This window comes from Schistocerca piceifrons, chromosome 9 (assembly GCF_021461385.2).
Source record: "Schistocerca piceifrons isolate TAMUIC-IGC-003096 chromosome 9, iqSchPice1.1, whole genome shotgun sequence".
Lineage (NCBI taxonomy): Eukaryota > Metazoa > Arthropoda > Insecta > Orthoptera > Acrididae > Schistocerca > Schistocerca piceifrons.
The window spans coordinates 218,273,868-218,291,341 of NC_060146.1; the positions used below are offsets into that span (position 1 = coordinate 218,273,868).

At 44.0% G+C, this 17,474-nt stretch overlaps 1 protein-coding gene across 1 annotated transcript in view; it reads right to left on the bottom strand.

Annotated features, from left to right (window-relative positions):
• LOC124717082 (4-coumarate--CoA ligase-like) overlaps positions 1-17,076 on the bottom strand; it is a 110,576-nt gene extending 93,500 nt beyond the window's left edge. Inside the window, exon 1 of the mRNA XM_047243779.1 lies at positions 16,949-17,076. The gene's annotated coding sequence lies outside the window, so the exon portion shown is untranslated. The remainder of the gene's footprint in view (positions 1-16,948) is intronic.
• Positions 17,077-17,474: the final 398 nt, after the last annotated feature.

Below are 17,474 nucleotides of genomic sequence, written 5' to 3' on the forward strand. Positions count from 1 at the left end.
TGAGTTTTGATATTTGGGGAGCAAAATAACTGATGATGGTCGAAGTAGAGAGGATATAAAATGTAGATTGGCAATGGCAAGGAAAGCGTTTCTGAAGAGGAGAATTTGTTAGCATCGAGTATAGATTTAAGTGTCAGGAAGTTGTTTCTGAAAGTATTTGTATGGAGTGTAGCCATGTATGGAAGCGAAACATGGACGAAAAATAGTTTGGACAAGAAGAGAATAGAAGCTTTCGAAATGTGGTGCTACAGAAGAATGCTGAAGATTAGGTGTGTAGATCGCATAACTAATGAGGAGGTATTGAATAGAATTGGAGAGAAGAGAAATTTGTGGCACAACTTGACTAGAAGAAGGGATCAGTTGGTAGGACATGTTCTGAGGCATCAAGGGATCACCAATTTAGTATTGGAGGTCAGCGTGGAGGGTAAAAATCGCAGAGGGAGACCAACAGATGAATATACTAAGCAGATTCAGAAGGATGTAGGTTGCAGTAGGTACTGGGAGATGAAGAAGCTTGCACAGGATAGAGTAGCATGGAGAGCTGCATCAAACCAGTCTCTGGACTGAAGACCACAACAACAACAATATCAAAATATATTACTATTATCATAATACAGCAAAGGTAGAAATGGAATCGTCTTTCAGCTTTGTATATGAGCAGCATAAGGCATAAGCACCTGTGCAATGAGGTGGTGAAAATCATTTTGGGACACCTCCTAATATCGTGTCCGACCCCCTCTTGCCCGGCGTAGTGGAGCAACTGGATGTGGAATGGACTCAACAAGTCGTTGAAAGTCCCCTGCGGAAATATTGAGCCATGCTGCCTCTGTAGGAGTCCATAATTGCGGAATTGTTGCCAGCACTGGATGTTTTTCACGAACTGACCTCTCGATTACGTCCATACATATGTTCGACGGGATTCTGGTCGGGAGATCTGGGTTGTCAAATGACTGTCCAGAATGTTCTTCAAATCAATCACAAAGACCTGTGGCCCGGTGACATGGCGCATTGTCGTCCATAAAAGTCTCGTCGTTGTTTGGGCACATGAAGTCCATGAACGGCTGATAATGGTTACCAAGTATCCGAATATAATCATATCCAGTCAATGATCAGCTCAGTTGGACCAGCGGATCCAGTCCAGTCCATTTCAGCACATGCCACACCATTATGGAGCCACCACCAGCTTACACAGTGCCTTGTTGACGAGTTGGGTCCATGGCTTTGTGGGGTCTGCCCCACAGTTGAACCTTATCCGAATATAATCATTTTCAGTTAATGATCAGCTCAGTTGGACCAGCGGATCCAGTCCAATCCATTTAAGCACATCCCACACCATTATGGAGCCACCACCAGCTTACACAGTGCCTTGTTGACGGGTCCTTGGCTTTGTGGGGTCTGCCCCACAGTCGAACCTTATCCGAATATAATCATTTCCAGTCAATGATCAGCTCAGTTGGACTATCGGATCCAGTCCAGTCCATTTAAGCGCATCCCACACCATTATGGAGCCACCAGCAGCTTACACAGTGCCTTGTTGACGAGTTGGGTCCATGGCTTTGTGGGGTCTGCCCCACAGTTGAACCTTATCCGAATATAATCATTTTCAGTTAATGATCAGCTCAGTTGGACCATCGGATCCAGTCCAGTCCATTTAAGCACATCCCACACCATTATGGAGCCACCACCAGCTTACACAGTGCCTTGTTGACGAGTTGGGTCCATGGCTTCGTGGGGTCTGCCCCACACTCGAACCTTACCAGCAGCTCTTGCCGACGGAAACTGGGACTCATCTGACCAGCGCATGGTTTTCCAGTAGTTTAGGATCCAACTGACATGGTCACGAGTAGAGGAGAGGCGCCGTAGCAACACCGACTCAAAGGAAGGCCTCGGCGCTTGTTCGTGACGTCACGTCAGCTAGGCACGGCGAACGCCAGGTCTGTTGCAGGCATACTCGTAATGGTGGTGTCTCCCTCTCTGACACAGGAAAATATGAAACTATTGGCGGTAGTTGACCAATACACATTGTTCTGAGAGATTTCTACAATCAATTAATTGTGCAATTCATTACACTTCTTAACAAATAGTGTACCCCTGAACTTCCTGTTTTAAGGATTGACATACAAAAACATCTTCATGGTCCAGCAGCAACAGAACTCGTGCTTCTTAACCTTATTTGTAAATCTGAGGATGTTAGGTTTGTACTGGGTTGCTTTTACAAGAAACTATGAACATATTGGTGCTCTTCTTTAGGTATCTTGGTTGACTATGGGGTGAGGAGCACTGGATGTTAATGAAATATCTTGCGATTGTACACGTTGGGGGAGCGGGTGGGGGACATAAGAAGAGGCAAAAGAGAGATACTTGTTTTATCAAATAAAATTTTTTATCTTATAAAGTTGCTCCTTTCAGTTGCAAGAGGGGAATATTTATCTTTTCTAACGTGCATGTTTAAAAAAAGTTTAAGCTCAGCAGTATTTTCCATGTATGAAGCGATTTTGTTTCCTGTTTATAATTCCTTTCGTTGAAAACGACTGTAATCTTATGACTGGCAACAGATGGACATTTAGACATCTAAATTAATTCACATTTCCAGTGACGATGTCAAACGAAAATAAATAAATAAATAAAAGAAACGAGTTAATTATAAGGGGGTTGGGGTAAGTTTCGATAACAAAATAGATCAAGTAAATATAGTTACTTGAATGTAAAATTTTCGAAGCTTGCTATGGGGCTAAGCTTCTGCTCATATTGATCTAGGTTTGTTTCGACAGGATTCAGTAATACAGAACTATGACCTTCATTTGTAGTTTTACGATAGTAAGAAAATCTTTCTTCTAAATAAAACTGCAGAATCCAAAACAATACCAAACAGTTTGTTCAAAAATAAGAGACTTATAGTGACAAGCACGCCCAGGCGTTTCTGCCTGCAACAGACCTGGCGTTCGCCGTGCCTAGCTGACGTGACGTCAGCAAAAAGCGCCGAGGCCTTCGTCTGAGTCCGTGTTGGCCGTAGGCGATGCCGTACTGTGAGCGAAGGCACTCGCATTTGTCGTCTGTTGCCACAGCCCATTAACTCCATATTTTGCCGCACTGTCCTAAAGGATACGTTCGTCGTCGCCTCACATTGGCTCCTGCGATTATTTCGGGCAGCTTCGCCGTCTGTTAGCACTGACAACTCTACGCGAACGACGCTGCTCTCGGTCGTTAAGTGAAGGCCGTCGACACTGCGTTGTCCGTGGTGAGAGATAACACTTGAAATTTGGTATTCTCGGCAGATTCTTGACGCTCTGGATCTCAGGTACTGAATCCCCAAACGATTTCCGAATGGTATGTCCCGTGCGTCCAGCTGCAACTACCGTTCCCCGTGCAAAATCTGTTACACTACTGGCCATTAAAATTGCAGCACCACGAAGATGACGTGCTACAGACGCGAAATTTAACCGACAGGAAGAAGATGCTGTGATATGCAAATGATTAGCTTTTGAGAGCATTTACACAAGGTTGGCGCCGGTGGTGACACCTACAACGTGCTGACATGAGGAAAGTTTCCAACCGATTTCTCATACACAAACAGCAGTTGACTGGCGTTGCCTGGTGAAACGTTGTTGTGATGCCTCGTGTAAGGAGGAGAAATGCGTACCATCACGTTTCCGACTTTGATAAAGGTCGGATTGTAGCCTATCGCGATTGCGGTTTATCGTATCGCGACATTGCTGCTCACGTTGGTCGAGATCCAATGACTGTTAGCAGAATATGGAATCGGTGGGTTCAGGAGGGTAATACGGAACGCCGTGCTGGATCCCGACGGCTTCGTATCACTAGCAGTCGAGATGACAGGCATCTTATCCGCATGGCTGTAAAGAATCGTGCGGCCACGTCTCGATCCCCGAGTCAACAGATGGGGACGTTTGCAAGACGACAACCACCTGCACGAACAGTTCGACGACGTTTGCAGCAGCATGGACCATCAGCTCGGATACCGTGGCTGCGGTTACCCTTGACCTGCATCACAGACAGGAACGCCTGCGATGGTGTACTCAACGACGAACCTGGGTGCACGAATGGCAAAACGCCATTTTTCGGATGAATCCAGGTTCTGTTTACAGCATCATGATGGTCGCATCCGTGTTTCGCGACATCGCAGTGAACGCACATTGGAAGCATGTATTAGTCATCGCCATACTGGCGTATCACCCGGTGTGACGGTATGGGGTGCCATTGGTTACACGTCTCGGTCACCTCTTGTTCGCGTAGACGGCAGTTTGAACACTGGACGTTACAATTCAGATGTGTTACGACCCGTCGCTCTACTCTTCATTCGATCCCTGCGAAACCCAAGATTTCAGCAGGATAATGCATGACCGCATGTTGCGGGTCCTGTACGGGCCTTTCTGGATACAGAAAATGTTAGACTGCTGCCCTGGCCAGCACATTCTTCAGATCTCTCACCAATTGAAAACGTCTGGTCAATGGTGGCCGAGCAACTGGCTCGTCACAATACGCCAGTCACTACTCTTGTTGAACAGTGGTATCGTGTTGAAGTTGGATGGGCAGCTGTATCTGTACACGCCATCCAAGCTCTCTTTGACTGGATGCCCGGGCGTATCAAAGCCGTAATTACGGCCAGAGGTGGTTGTTCTGGGTACTGATTTCTCAGGATCTATGCACCCAAATTGCGTGAAAATGTAATCACATGTCAGTTCTAGTATAATATATTTGTCCAATGAATACCCGTTTATCATCTGCATTTCATCTTGGTGTAACAATTTTAATGGCCAGTAACGTAATTCGCGTCGTGCAGTCGTAACCGCGTCGGAAACCTTTTCACACGAATCACCCGAGTACAAATGACAGGTCCACCAACCCACTGCCCTTTTACACCTTACGTACGCGATACCACCACCATTTGTAAACGTGCTTATCGTTATACCACGCCTTTTGTCGCCTCAGTGTATTTGTTCGTGTCTGCCTTACGGCCTTTTCTAAGCAGTGCGTGCATCGAAGCACATTTCCAGTCCCGTGGGACCGTTCCACCCTCCCGGATTTTTATGATCACGCGCGTGTATTGCGGAGGTGTCGGGTTCGGACTCTGTATGTTTTTCTCTTTGCCTGACTCGGCACGCCCAGCTACTGAAGCGCCGCCATTGGGAGAGGCCGAGCCTTTTATCTGCCCGTCCGTCTTACGCAAGACGGGTCACGACCGTGGCTGCTGTATTTTTGCGATAACAAACTGACAAAACGGGCGATGTGAGCCGCCGCTCAGATTACTGTCTCTGTGCTCACAAAGTGCCGGGTTCCAGTCCGTGTACAGGCGACCCGAGGTGGATCCCGCCTTGTATCCCGGTCCGTACTCTGTGATCTGCCGTAAAACGCGTGGGGAAAGCTACCTTTTGTTCTGCCACATAAGGTGCAAAATGAAGATTACACGGACGCTAGTGAACCCGACATGGCTTCGCAATGTTCCTCTTTTCCGTACATAAAAGGCAATATCCTGATTGACTGACTCACTGCCTGATCATAGCCGCTGTGCGGCTGGTCCCGGCGGAGGTTCGAGTCCTCTCTCGGGCATGGGTGTGTGTGTTTGTCCTTAGGATAATTTAGGTTAAGTAGTGTGTAAGCTTAGGGACTGATGACCACAGCAGTTAAGTCCCATACGATTTCACACACATTTGAACATTTTTATCATCGCCCAGCCTAGACCGCTAAGGATAGATGCTTTAAGAAGCGATTTTTCGGAATTTCAATCCTGAGGGCGTGAAACAGGGAATGAAGCGTTTTTTAAAAAAAGCTCGCTACTGAGACGATTTTAAAGCTAGACCTACGAAAATTGGTATTTGGTTTCTCGGTCAGAAATAAAGAAATACGCGTTGCAGCATTTTTGGAAATTTAATGTTATGCGAGTGAAATGATAGGTGAAAGCTCTTTCTTTTTAATAAATCATTATTATAGAACTACTAATGTGTTTTAAAAGCTACATCTGTGAACGCTGGTATTTGACTTCTCTGTTGCAACCAAAAAAATACGTGTTTGAGTGGTTTTTGGAAACTGAGCCCCCACGTGGGTGAAATAGGGGATGAGATTTTTTATGAAAATATTTTATTATGAAAGCATTTGTAAAGCTAAATTATGAAAATTTAAATTTGGCATCACAACTACAAGTAAAAAAAATTATGTGTTTCACTGTTTTTTGAAATTGAATCCCTGTGGGAGTGAAACGGGGATAAAAGTTCTTTTGGAAGTATTTCACTTGTTGTGGAAATGTCTCCACAAGAGCGTAAAAAACATGATTAACAAAAACTTTGCACTCTAGCTACCAGAATCTCTTTTTGGTCAGAAGTACATTTCGAAAAGATCGCGCTTCTATTGCCTTAATTAGCGTGAAAAGCTTATTTGTTGCAGTTTGTGAACAACATAAAAATTCGTTTAAATACAAGCAAAATAGCCTCTGCACGCCATACAATTCATGCGACACAAGCAGCGGACCCTAAGCTTGTTGTTAGCTGGACGAACTTCCAAATTCCTTCTCCCCCTCTATCTGTCCATTCAGCTCTGCCCCCTCTCTCTATCCATCATCTCCTCCTCCTGTTTCTCTTCTCTGCGTCTACCTCCTCCTCCTCCTCCTCTCTCTCCCTCTTCCTCTCTCTCTTTCTCTCTCCCTCCCCATATCCTCCTCCTCCTCTCTGTCCATCTCCTCTTACCCACTCTCTCCGACCTTGAGTCTTGTTCCTTGGTATTGCAAACGAGACCTTGATTCAGTACTGTAGTCGCTTAAAATGAATGGGTAAATTCGTTGGGATCATTGGAACAAAGAGTACGATAAAGACCTTTCCAGCTGCTGGATCTGTGTGGATAGAGGTTTCAGTGGTAGTATTCCTCATAGTTTTGATCTGCGAGTGGATAGGATTACAAGGTTCCGAACGATTCAGATTCCGTAATAATATTCCAATCATAAGCTCCATTAATGCAACTTTCATCTTTGCTTTTCAAGCAGACTGCAAGGAGCAAAACGAAAGAGCACATTGTTTTCTACACCAGTTTTGTGTAAAATTATATATAACGAAAAAAATGTAGTGGGAGAAACAGTTAGTCTAATCGTTTAAATTCGTTTCTTTTGTAGTTAAAACTCACTGTGAGAAAGAATACGAACCAGCACATTTTCACAGCACACCATTTTCTTTCTCACAATCGGTTTTAAAAGAAAGCCTGTGGGTTATAGATTAAAAAATATCAATGTACGAAAACATTGTTAGCCAAAATTTCCAAAAGTTAGTGACCGATAGCCTTTAAATTATTACACGATACTCTAATAAATATTCATATGTATACAGACTTTATATATATAAAGGTGTCAGGCAAGTCCAACACCTTCCATGAAAACCCTGACATGATAGCAAATCCGGCAATAGGTCACATAGCTCCGAATAAATCCTGACATTAAATTAAGCAAATCAATACAATCAATGAGTGAGCAAATGGAATACCACAGACTAACACAAGAATGCCTAAATGCGTGTCATTCCTTCCCACCGTGAAACAGACGCAGTTCCGAGGGAGAAACGAGAACAGAAGCCGAGAGCAGAGCCGTGTAGGCTAGAAGGCCCTACGATAAGGGACGGACACCCACAACGCCGGCCGACCGCCAAGACCACCCCCCAGCCCATGTTAAAAGATAGAGCCCTCCATAAGAACAGTACAGATCTTACGATAATACTAAAAGGGCCACGCCAGCTGCAAGTTTTAGCGTGAGACTATATGCGTCTCTGTTACGTAGGAAACATTAAAAACATTGCCCCACCACGAAAAGTATAACGTTTCTCATTGGATAGACAGAATTTTTGTAGGTAGAGCTTAAGGTTAACATTGAGACGCTGATTGGTCAGTTGAAAACACAGCCAGATACCTCTTTCTTAAACCAACTTCGGTAAACAGTAGTAAGGATAAGTTCGAGAGAGATGCTACCGAGACGGCGAGGTGTGTGGAGCTGCGCTGCCAGCCGCCCCTGATGCTGCCTAAGCACCGACAAGGTAATGAACACACAAGATGCCGCATAAGAGCGCATAAGGCTTCAGTCAGAACTGCAGAAGTCTCATCTGTTACATCCCCTTTTTACGTAATAGCAGTGTCGATCGTCAATTAAACTTCGTGGTATTCACATTTGCTACTTGAAGTTAAAATGTGAAACGCGATTATTTTTCTGTTATATAGTTATTGAGACGCCACATCAGCCACTGTAATTTACGACAAGTTAAATAACTAATTAAAGATAACTGAGGGTCACTGTAGACCATTTTTGATAGTTTTCTCTTTTATGATACTTAATTTAAACCTAGATTATAGATGTGATATGGCATAGGTCATCCTTTGATCCATTATAGAACTTGGAAACTCATTCAGGGAATATTCGTTCACATTTTTGTTGAACGAAGTTGGTTTTTATCATCCTGTATTAACATATTTCCTTTTATCAATAGTGCAATTTATAAACAATGTTTTGTGAGTGGAATAAAATTTCCAATGGTAAACTTAACTCCTTTTTCGACCTTATTTTACCAGCTAACTAAAAATAGGAAAGCTTTGAACCCCTTCCACTAAATTTAGTTAGTATTAAGATTCTCTTACAGGGAGTGCAGTGGAGCTGACGCTGAAATCATTAAGTGTGTGTGTGTGAAATCTTATGGGACTTAACTGCTAAAGTCATCAATCCCTAAGCTTACACACTATTTAACCTAAATTATCCTAAGGACACACACCCAAGGGAGGACTCGAACCTCCGCCGGGACCAGCCGCATAGTCCATGACTGCAGCGCCCTAGACCGCTCGGCTAATCCCACGCGGCTGAAATCATTAAGTATTTCATTATATTATCGCTTGTCTCACTGAACTCTTCTGAACTCTGCATGTCATGTGTGGTCTGGCGTCTCCTTACCAGCAACAGGTCCCATGTTCAAACTAGTCAATTCCCTAAAAAACACGCTCAGAGCGTCATTGCGCGAAAGCGATAGGGAGACGCGACTTAGAACAGACACCATGCAGAAATATATATAAATTTTTCATGATACTCTACTGAAAGTTCGGACGGACTAAGAATATATATATATATATATATATATATATATATATGCTTGATTTTTTCAAAAAAAAGAGATTCTGTTACTGTGACCTTCCAGGGGGTGTTTTTTCGAAATTGAAACGTCTTGAAACGTTATTTTAACGCTTTTTTTCGGCAGAGACCCCGGCATGTATCGCCATAAAGGAAGATAGACTGCTACTTACCGTTATGAAGACGCGTCATGTTGCACACAGGCGGAGTAGCCGCGCTGTCTAGTGCGGTATTGTCCTTAGCGTAAATTAGTTTAAGTTACATTAAGTAGTGTGTAAGCTTAGGGACCGGTGACCTCAGCAGTCTGGTCCCATGGGGACTTACCACACATTTTTGTAGCATCTCGGCCCGCCAAACTTGGCGTTTGCACCGCGATGCTGAAGTCATTCTACTTCATTTTGTGATTATATTCGAGTGACAGCTGTTCCTTGGTTGCTTTAGTCGGATACGTCGCTGATGTTCCTCGCATATCTCTTCTCCTCAGATTTTTATTTTCCAGTGGGAACCAATCCCCATTTTTTTGTTGCAGATTCGGATTCTACGCCAAAAATTACCTAGGTTTTATCTGAAACAATTTTCTTTTCATTCGTCGTAGACGGCGCGCTAATCCGCGCGAAACGGAGAGAAGACGGAAGAAGACACCGGAACCTGTTGGCCCAGTGGAGAGATTCGAGGGGACTCATGGAACTGAAGCACCCTGATCTGGAGTCTTGCCAAAATCAACGCACAAAGGAACGGGAAACTACAGCATGATAATGTAGCGTATTTGGGAGGCTTTTAAACGTCTGAGCGTAAAATTTTCCTACAAAAACAAATTTGTAAAGCTAATTTAAATTCATTAGGATAATATCAACTGGTCAGAACATGAAAGTTTACATTTTTTTCGAAAATATAAATTAGAAGAGCTAAGTCGATTCGTAATTGCAAAAACCGGAAAAAAATTAATTTTTACGATTACAGCGCTATTACCGCGAATGGAAAAATGTCTTTCGTAAAACCTAGGTATTTTTGGCGCAGAATCCGAAATTGCAATAAAAATGGAGAGTTCCTAATAGAAAGTTGATCCCTACATGGGGAGGAGGGGGGGGGGGGGGGCGCTCAGTTTTAGGACAGCCGGACGTCCCAGTGAAAGTAGCTTTTCATCTGTAATTTTTTTTTTTTTTGTGCGATGCTTATTTTTCGAAATGTTTATTTGTTCCAAGTTAAAAAAAACACCGTGTATGTATACACTGTTCGTATGTGATCTACATGTAACAGGCACATCGCTCCCGCATGAGGTGTCCGTAAAGGTTTTTATCCTTAACTTCCTGAAGGTTAACATTCACGGTTGTTTCGACTGCTTCGTATGCAACACGTTGACGGTGGAATCTGATTTGCAACACAATTTCATCATATTCCTAGTGGAGGTAAGTTTTCATAACCGTTAGCCTTGACCACGTCCTTGTATAAACAATTACATTATTTTTGTTTATGTTATGTTTACAAGAATGTTTCTGCTGATATTTGTAAGTTCTTGATGGCCGATTACACTCTAACCGATTTACCTGACATGCATCTCATTTATGGGAATGCAAAGTGTGACGGTCGAGCATCAAGGCAGCTGTAATGCAGAACGATTTGCAGAGTACGAGGTTATCAAATCGCGTCACATTTCGAAGTCTTGATGGCCGTCTTCGTGAAACAGGATCCATCGGAGCAGGCCGACACGAAACTGGTAGATCTCGCAGTGTTTCAAGGTAGGAGGGATAAACTGCAGGGACTGAAAGGCTGCTTACAACTTATACAGAACGACACGGCATTTATAAGAGTCGATGGGCATGAAAAAGAAGCAGTTGTTGAGAAGGGAGTGAGACAGGGTTGTAGCCTATTCCCGACGTTGTTCTATCTGTACATTGAACAAGCAAGAAAGGATACCAAAGAAAAATTTGGAGTATGAAAGTTCAGGGAGGAGAAATAAAAACTCTGAGGATTTGACGATGTCATTGCTACTGTGTCAGAGACACCAAAGGACTTGGAAGAGGAGTTCAGTGGGATAAACAGTGCCTTGAAAGGAGGATATCGGATGAGCATCAAGAAAAGCGAAACAAGGATAATGGAATGTAGCTGAATTAAGTCAGGTGATGCTGAGGGAATTAGATTAGGAAACGACACAAAGTAGTAGATGAGTTTTGTTATTTGGGGCAGCAAAGTAACTGCTGACGGCCTAAGTAGAGAGGATATAAATTGTAGACTGGTAATGAAAAGGAAAGCGTTTCTAAAGAAGAGAAATTTGTTACTGTCGAATACAGATTTAAGTATCAAGAAATCTTTTCTGAAATTGTTTGTATGGAATGTAGCCAAGTATGGTATTGAAACATGGACGACAAACATTTTGGACAAGAAAAGAATAAAGGCTTTTGAAATGTTGTGGTACAGAAGAATGCTGAAGATTAGATGGGTAGATCATGTAACTAATGAGGAGGTACCAAATAGAATCTACATCTACAACTGTATCTACATTTATACTCCGCAAGCCACCCAACGGTGTGTGGCGGAGGGCACTTTACGTGCCACTGTTATTACCTCCCTTTTCTGTTCCAGTCGCATATGGTTCGCGGGAAGAACGACTGCCGGAAAGCCTCTGTGCGCGCTCGATTCTCTCTAATTTTACATTCGTGATCTCCTCGGGAGGTATAAATAGGGGGAAGCAATATATTTGATACCTCATCCAGAAACGCACCCTCTCGAAACCTGGACAGCAAGCTACACCGCGATGCAGAGCGCCTCTCTTGCAGAGTCTGCCACTTGAGTTTGCTAAACATCTCTGTAACGCTATCACGCTTACCAAATAGCCCTGTGACGAAACGCGCCGCTCTTATTTGGATCTTCTATCTCCTCCGTCAACCCGATCTGGTACGGATCCCACACTGATGAGCAATACTCAAGTGTAGGTCGAACGAGTGTTTTGTAAGCCACCTCCTTTGTTGATGAACTACATTTTCTAAGGACTCTCCCAATGAATCTCAACCTGGTACCCGCCTTAGCAACAATTAATTTTATATGATCATTCCACTTCAAATCGTTCCGTACGCATACTCCCAGATATATTACAGAAGTAACTGCTACCAGTGTTTGTTCCACTATCATATAATCATACAATAAAGGATCCTTCTTTCTATGTATTCGCAGTGCATTACATTTGTTTATGTTAAGGGTCAGTTGCCACTCCCTGCACCAAGTGCCTATCCGCTGCAGATCTTCCTGCATTTTCTAATGCTGCAACTTCTCTGTGTACTACAGCATCATCCGCGAAAAGCCGCACGGAACTTGCGACACTATCTACTAGGCCATTTATATACGAGTATATTGTGAAAAGCAATGGTTCCATAACACTCCCTTGTCGCACGCCAGAGGTTACTTTAACCTCTGTAGACGTCTCTCCATTGAGAACAACATGCTGTGTTCTGTTTGCTAAAAACTCTTCAATCCAGGCACACAGCTGGTCTGATATTCCGTACGCTCTTACTTTGTTTATCAGGCGACAGTGCGGAACTGTATCGAACGCCTTCCGGAAGTCAAGGAAAATGGCATCTACCTGGAAGCCTGTATCTAATATTTTCTGGGTCTCATGAACAAATAAAGCGAGTTGGGTCTCACACTATCGCTGTTTCCGGAATCCATGTTGATTCCTACAGAGTAGATTGTGAGTTTCCAGAAATGACATGATACACGAGCGAAAAAACATGTTCTAAAATTCTACAACAGATCGATGTCAGAGATATAGGCCTATAGTTTTGCGCATCTGCTCGACGACCCTTCTTGAAGACTGGGACTACCTGTGCTCTTTTCCAGTCATTTGGAACCTTCCGTTCCTCTAGAGACTTGTGGTACATGGGACTTGCGGTACACGGCTGTTAGAAGGTGGGCAAGTTCTTTCGCGTACTCTGTGTAGAATCGAATTGGTATCCCGAGAATAGAAGAGAAAAGAAATCTGTGGCACGACTTGACTAGAGAGGGGATTGGTTGACAGGACACGTTCTGAGACATGAAGAGTTCACCAGTTTAGTATTGGAGGGAAGTGGGCGGCTGAAGTGGACGATTAGAGTGACTGTTTTGGCCACCCAGATGGCCCGACATGAGTCCCATGGAACATTTATGGCACATAATCGAGAGCTCAGTTCGTGCAGAAGATCCTGCAGCGCCAAAATCGCAGTTACGGACGGCTATAGAGGTAGCATGAGTGAATATTTCTGCAGGGGGCTTGCAACGACTTCTCGAGTCCATGCAAGCTCGAGCTGCTGCACCAGGCAGTTATTTCAGCTTCTACAGATTGAACATTTGTGTTGCTATCTGTATTAGTAAACTGCTATACCGGAACCCGATACCAGTTGCCGGCTGCCTACTTAACACCTTCCAACAATCCGTCTTCAGGCCACGAGTGGCCTACCGGGACCATCCGACCGCCGTGTCATCCTCAGTGGAGGATGTGGATAGCAGGGGCGTGGGGCCAGCACACGCTACTATTCGGTCGAGTAGCTCCTCAATTGGCATCACGAGGCTGAGTGCACCCCGAGAAATGACAACAGCACATGGCGGCCTGGGTGGTCAGCCATCCAAGTGCCGACCACGACCGACAGCGCTTAACTTCGGTGATCTCACGGGAACCGGTGTAACCACTGCCCTAACACCTTCGAATGGCAGCAAAAATTATATTTCCAATATTTCGCTTGATTATAGACAGATTTTAAAAATTTAAGAAGCTGTCGTAATCTAGTCATTAGGAGGTAAAATCGTATATTAAAAATTTAGCCCAATAATATACGTGTTACAGTTAAACATTGTGAGTTCGTCTTGAGGCAGCCTCAGTGAAGGCGCTTATATTCCCGAACTTGATTCATCCAGTATTTGACAATGAGCGCATTAGCAATTTCCAACAAACTTCACGTATAACTTCAGTCATTTAAGAAACTTTTTCACACCGACATGCCCCCCTCCACATCCTCCAGAAAATGTGGAAACAAAAGATCGTAGAGGGTGTAACAACCGTACCACAACAAAGGTCAGCATTTAATAACGATTGTGGTGTTGCTCACGCTGCTAAATACTGCATTTTCGGGCAACAACAAAGTTATTATGTGGAAGGTGTCATTAGAGCACAGTTAATAAAGTCATTTCATGTAATAATGAATAAACTAGGCACTCATCTTTTCGCGTTTCCCACGCTGGTCTCGTTGAAAAATCATGGCTCAATCGTCGAAAATCTAGGTGGTGATGATTCCAAGCTCGGAGGCCTAGGTTTTATTCTGCTGTATTCAAAAGTTTTATAGATGAGTTTCACAAACCATTCTTGAAGATTAGACCTTTGAAAGTTAGCACAATGGTGATGTAAAAAATAATCAGCACTCCGAATTTAAGTTACACTTCTTTTTTATTGCTTTTGTTGCAATATCGCGTAACACACAAAACATCACTTCAAAATACAAAACATACTTGAAAACATCTTCCTCACTGTTAAAGTTCACATTTTATAAACTGACTACGTTATGCGTCTTTCCAACATGACGTCCAAGACTTGACCTTCTCAAGGTCCGACTCTAACAACTGCTTACGCGCCCAAAAATCAAGAGTTACAAGTACGTCAAAGATCATACTGACAAAAGAAAGAATACACATAAGAATAATATCATTGTAACATAAACATATCGATGTATCAAAGTATCTCTAAATCAAATCTGAATGTTGTCTCGGAAACATGTTAACTACTTTACAGAAACACAGTAGAATATTGCTGGTATCAAGAGGTTCAGGTGGGCTGCCGTAATGGTTACGTCACTCAAGTACCATTACAAGGGAGACCAAGAGACGAACACAGTAAGCAGATTCAGAAGTTGCAGTAATTATTCGACGACGAAGAGGCTTGCAGAGGACAGAGTGTCATGAAGAGCTGCATCAGACCAGTCTTCTGACTGAAGACAAAAACAGCAGAAACAACAACAGCATATATATATATATATATATATATATATATATATATATATATATATATATATATATATATATATACACATATATATACAGTGGTATTTTCTGAGTATTTTGGTATAAGACAGCCGTGTTGTCAGATGGCTCGTTACAGAGTAATAACGTAATTACGATTCATTCGCTTTGCTGCCCCAATTACCTTGGGTTCTTTGAAAATACCTTCGCAACAGTCAAAAGTTCTATAATACGAATTCCGCAAAATATACAACACACGACAGCAGTATGACGCTTGTTGCTGCTCTCGCGCTGCATTCAGTGAACCCACAAGCGACGTGAAAATCGGCCAGCTGATGAGCAGTAAATTTGCCCACACTGCTGTGTGTCACTGTTTCCGGACAATTAACGTTGGTACAGAACCGAGCAGTTCTGGACGCGAGCCTGAGGGCGGGGCGAACAGTATTGTGAGCTTTGCTGTTCTCAACATCCAAGAACCGTGAGCGGATACGAAAAGATTGTTTCGAGACAAGACGCACAACGCACACCATTGAGATGTGTGCCGCTGTTGCAGGCATTTTCAGTGCAATATACATTGACAGAAGTCGCGAAATGGCGATTTTCTCATTCACAGATGGCGGTAGTAGAGGTATAAGTTGGCAGTGCATTAGCGGAGGTCTCATTTGCACTCTGGTGATTCTCGTGAAAAGATCACCGATGTGGTTACGGCCGCAAGACGAAAATTAACAGAATTTGAATGCGGAATGGTAGTTGGAACTAGATGCGTGGGACATTCCATTTCGGAAATCGTCAGGGAATTCAATAATCCGAGACACACAGCGTCAAGAGTGAGTCGAGAACAGCACATTTCAGAGGTCAGCTTTTACCGCGCATAACGCAGTTGTTGTCGGCCTTCACTTAACGACCGAGAGCAGCAACGCTTGCGTAGAGTTGTCAGTGCTGACAGACAAGCAACGCTGCTCGAAATAACTGCAGAAATCGATGTGGGACGTACGAGGAACGTATACTTAGTGAGGCGAAATTTCACATTAATGGGCTGTGGCAGCAGACGAGCTAAGCGAGTAGCTTTGCTAACAGCACAACATCGCCTGCAGCGCCTCTCCTGGCCTCGTGACCATTTCGGTTGAACCCTAGACGGCTGGAAAACGGTGGCCTGGTCAGATGGGCCCCGGTATTAGCTCATGGCAGGGTTCGAATGTGGCGTAGACCCCACGGAACCACGGAGCCAGGTTGTCAACAAGCCACTGTGCAAGCTGGTGGTGGTTCCATAATGGTGTGGGCTATGTTTACATGGAATGGGCTTGGTTATCTTGTTTAGCTGAAGCCATCATTGACTACTTGTAGACCATTTGCAGCCATTCGTGGACTTCATGTTCCCAAACAACTATGAAATTTTTATGGGTGACAGTGCGGTGTGTCACTGGGTCACAGTTGTTCGTGATTGATTTGAAGAACATTCTGGACAATTAGAGCAAATCATTTGGCCACCAAGATCGACTGACCAGAATCCTATGGAACATTTATGGGACGTAATAGAGAGGTCAGTTCGCCCACAGAATCCTGTACCAGCAACGCTTTTTAGCAGTTATGGACGGCTGTTGAGACAGCATGGTTCAGTGTTTCTGCAGGGACTTCAGTCCATGCCACACAGAGTTGCTGCAAAACTCTGGGCTAAATGTCGTCCAACATGATCAGTGTAAATACAAAAAACAAGTGGGACGAAGAACTCAAACGGAACGTAGTTATACTGTACCGAGCTAGCGGAGACCACGAGTGGCCTAATGCGAAACTCTCAGAAAATACCCCCGGTCACCCTCCGCAATATTGTCTGTGTAACCAGGTCCGCTCTGCTGATGAAAGAGACAGACTTACGCGACTCGCGTGTGCTTCGAACCCGCGACCCGGCAGTGAGCGGCGAGGCAGTGGCAGCTGTCAGGAGCCTTCCCCGCTACCGCCGGCTGTTGACACGCGCACGTCCGCCAACAGACTGTGGACCATCTGGTAAACACTGTGAGAGCCGCTACACGCTTTATCAAGTAAAAGGCCAGGGCCGATATCTCTTCACAGTCACAAACAAACTTCTCGTGACTCTACAGAATCCTCTCTCCCTCCCTCCCTCCCCCTCTCCTACCCTCCATCTTTCTCTCTCTCTTTCTCTCTCTCTCGCCTAGCATTATCTCGTTGTACTGGCACAGCTGTCGTTCCCTTTTATTTTAAGGAGGATGGGTATAGATGATCGTTCTTGCGGAAATTACGTCACCTAAATGTAAAGAGTCCCACGAAAGCGGCCATTCTACTTTTTTTAGTAATCGCGCTTATACACTACTGGCCATTAAAACTGCTACACCACGAAGATGACATTCTACAGACGCGAAATTTAACCGACAGGAAGAAGATG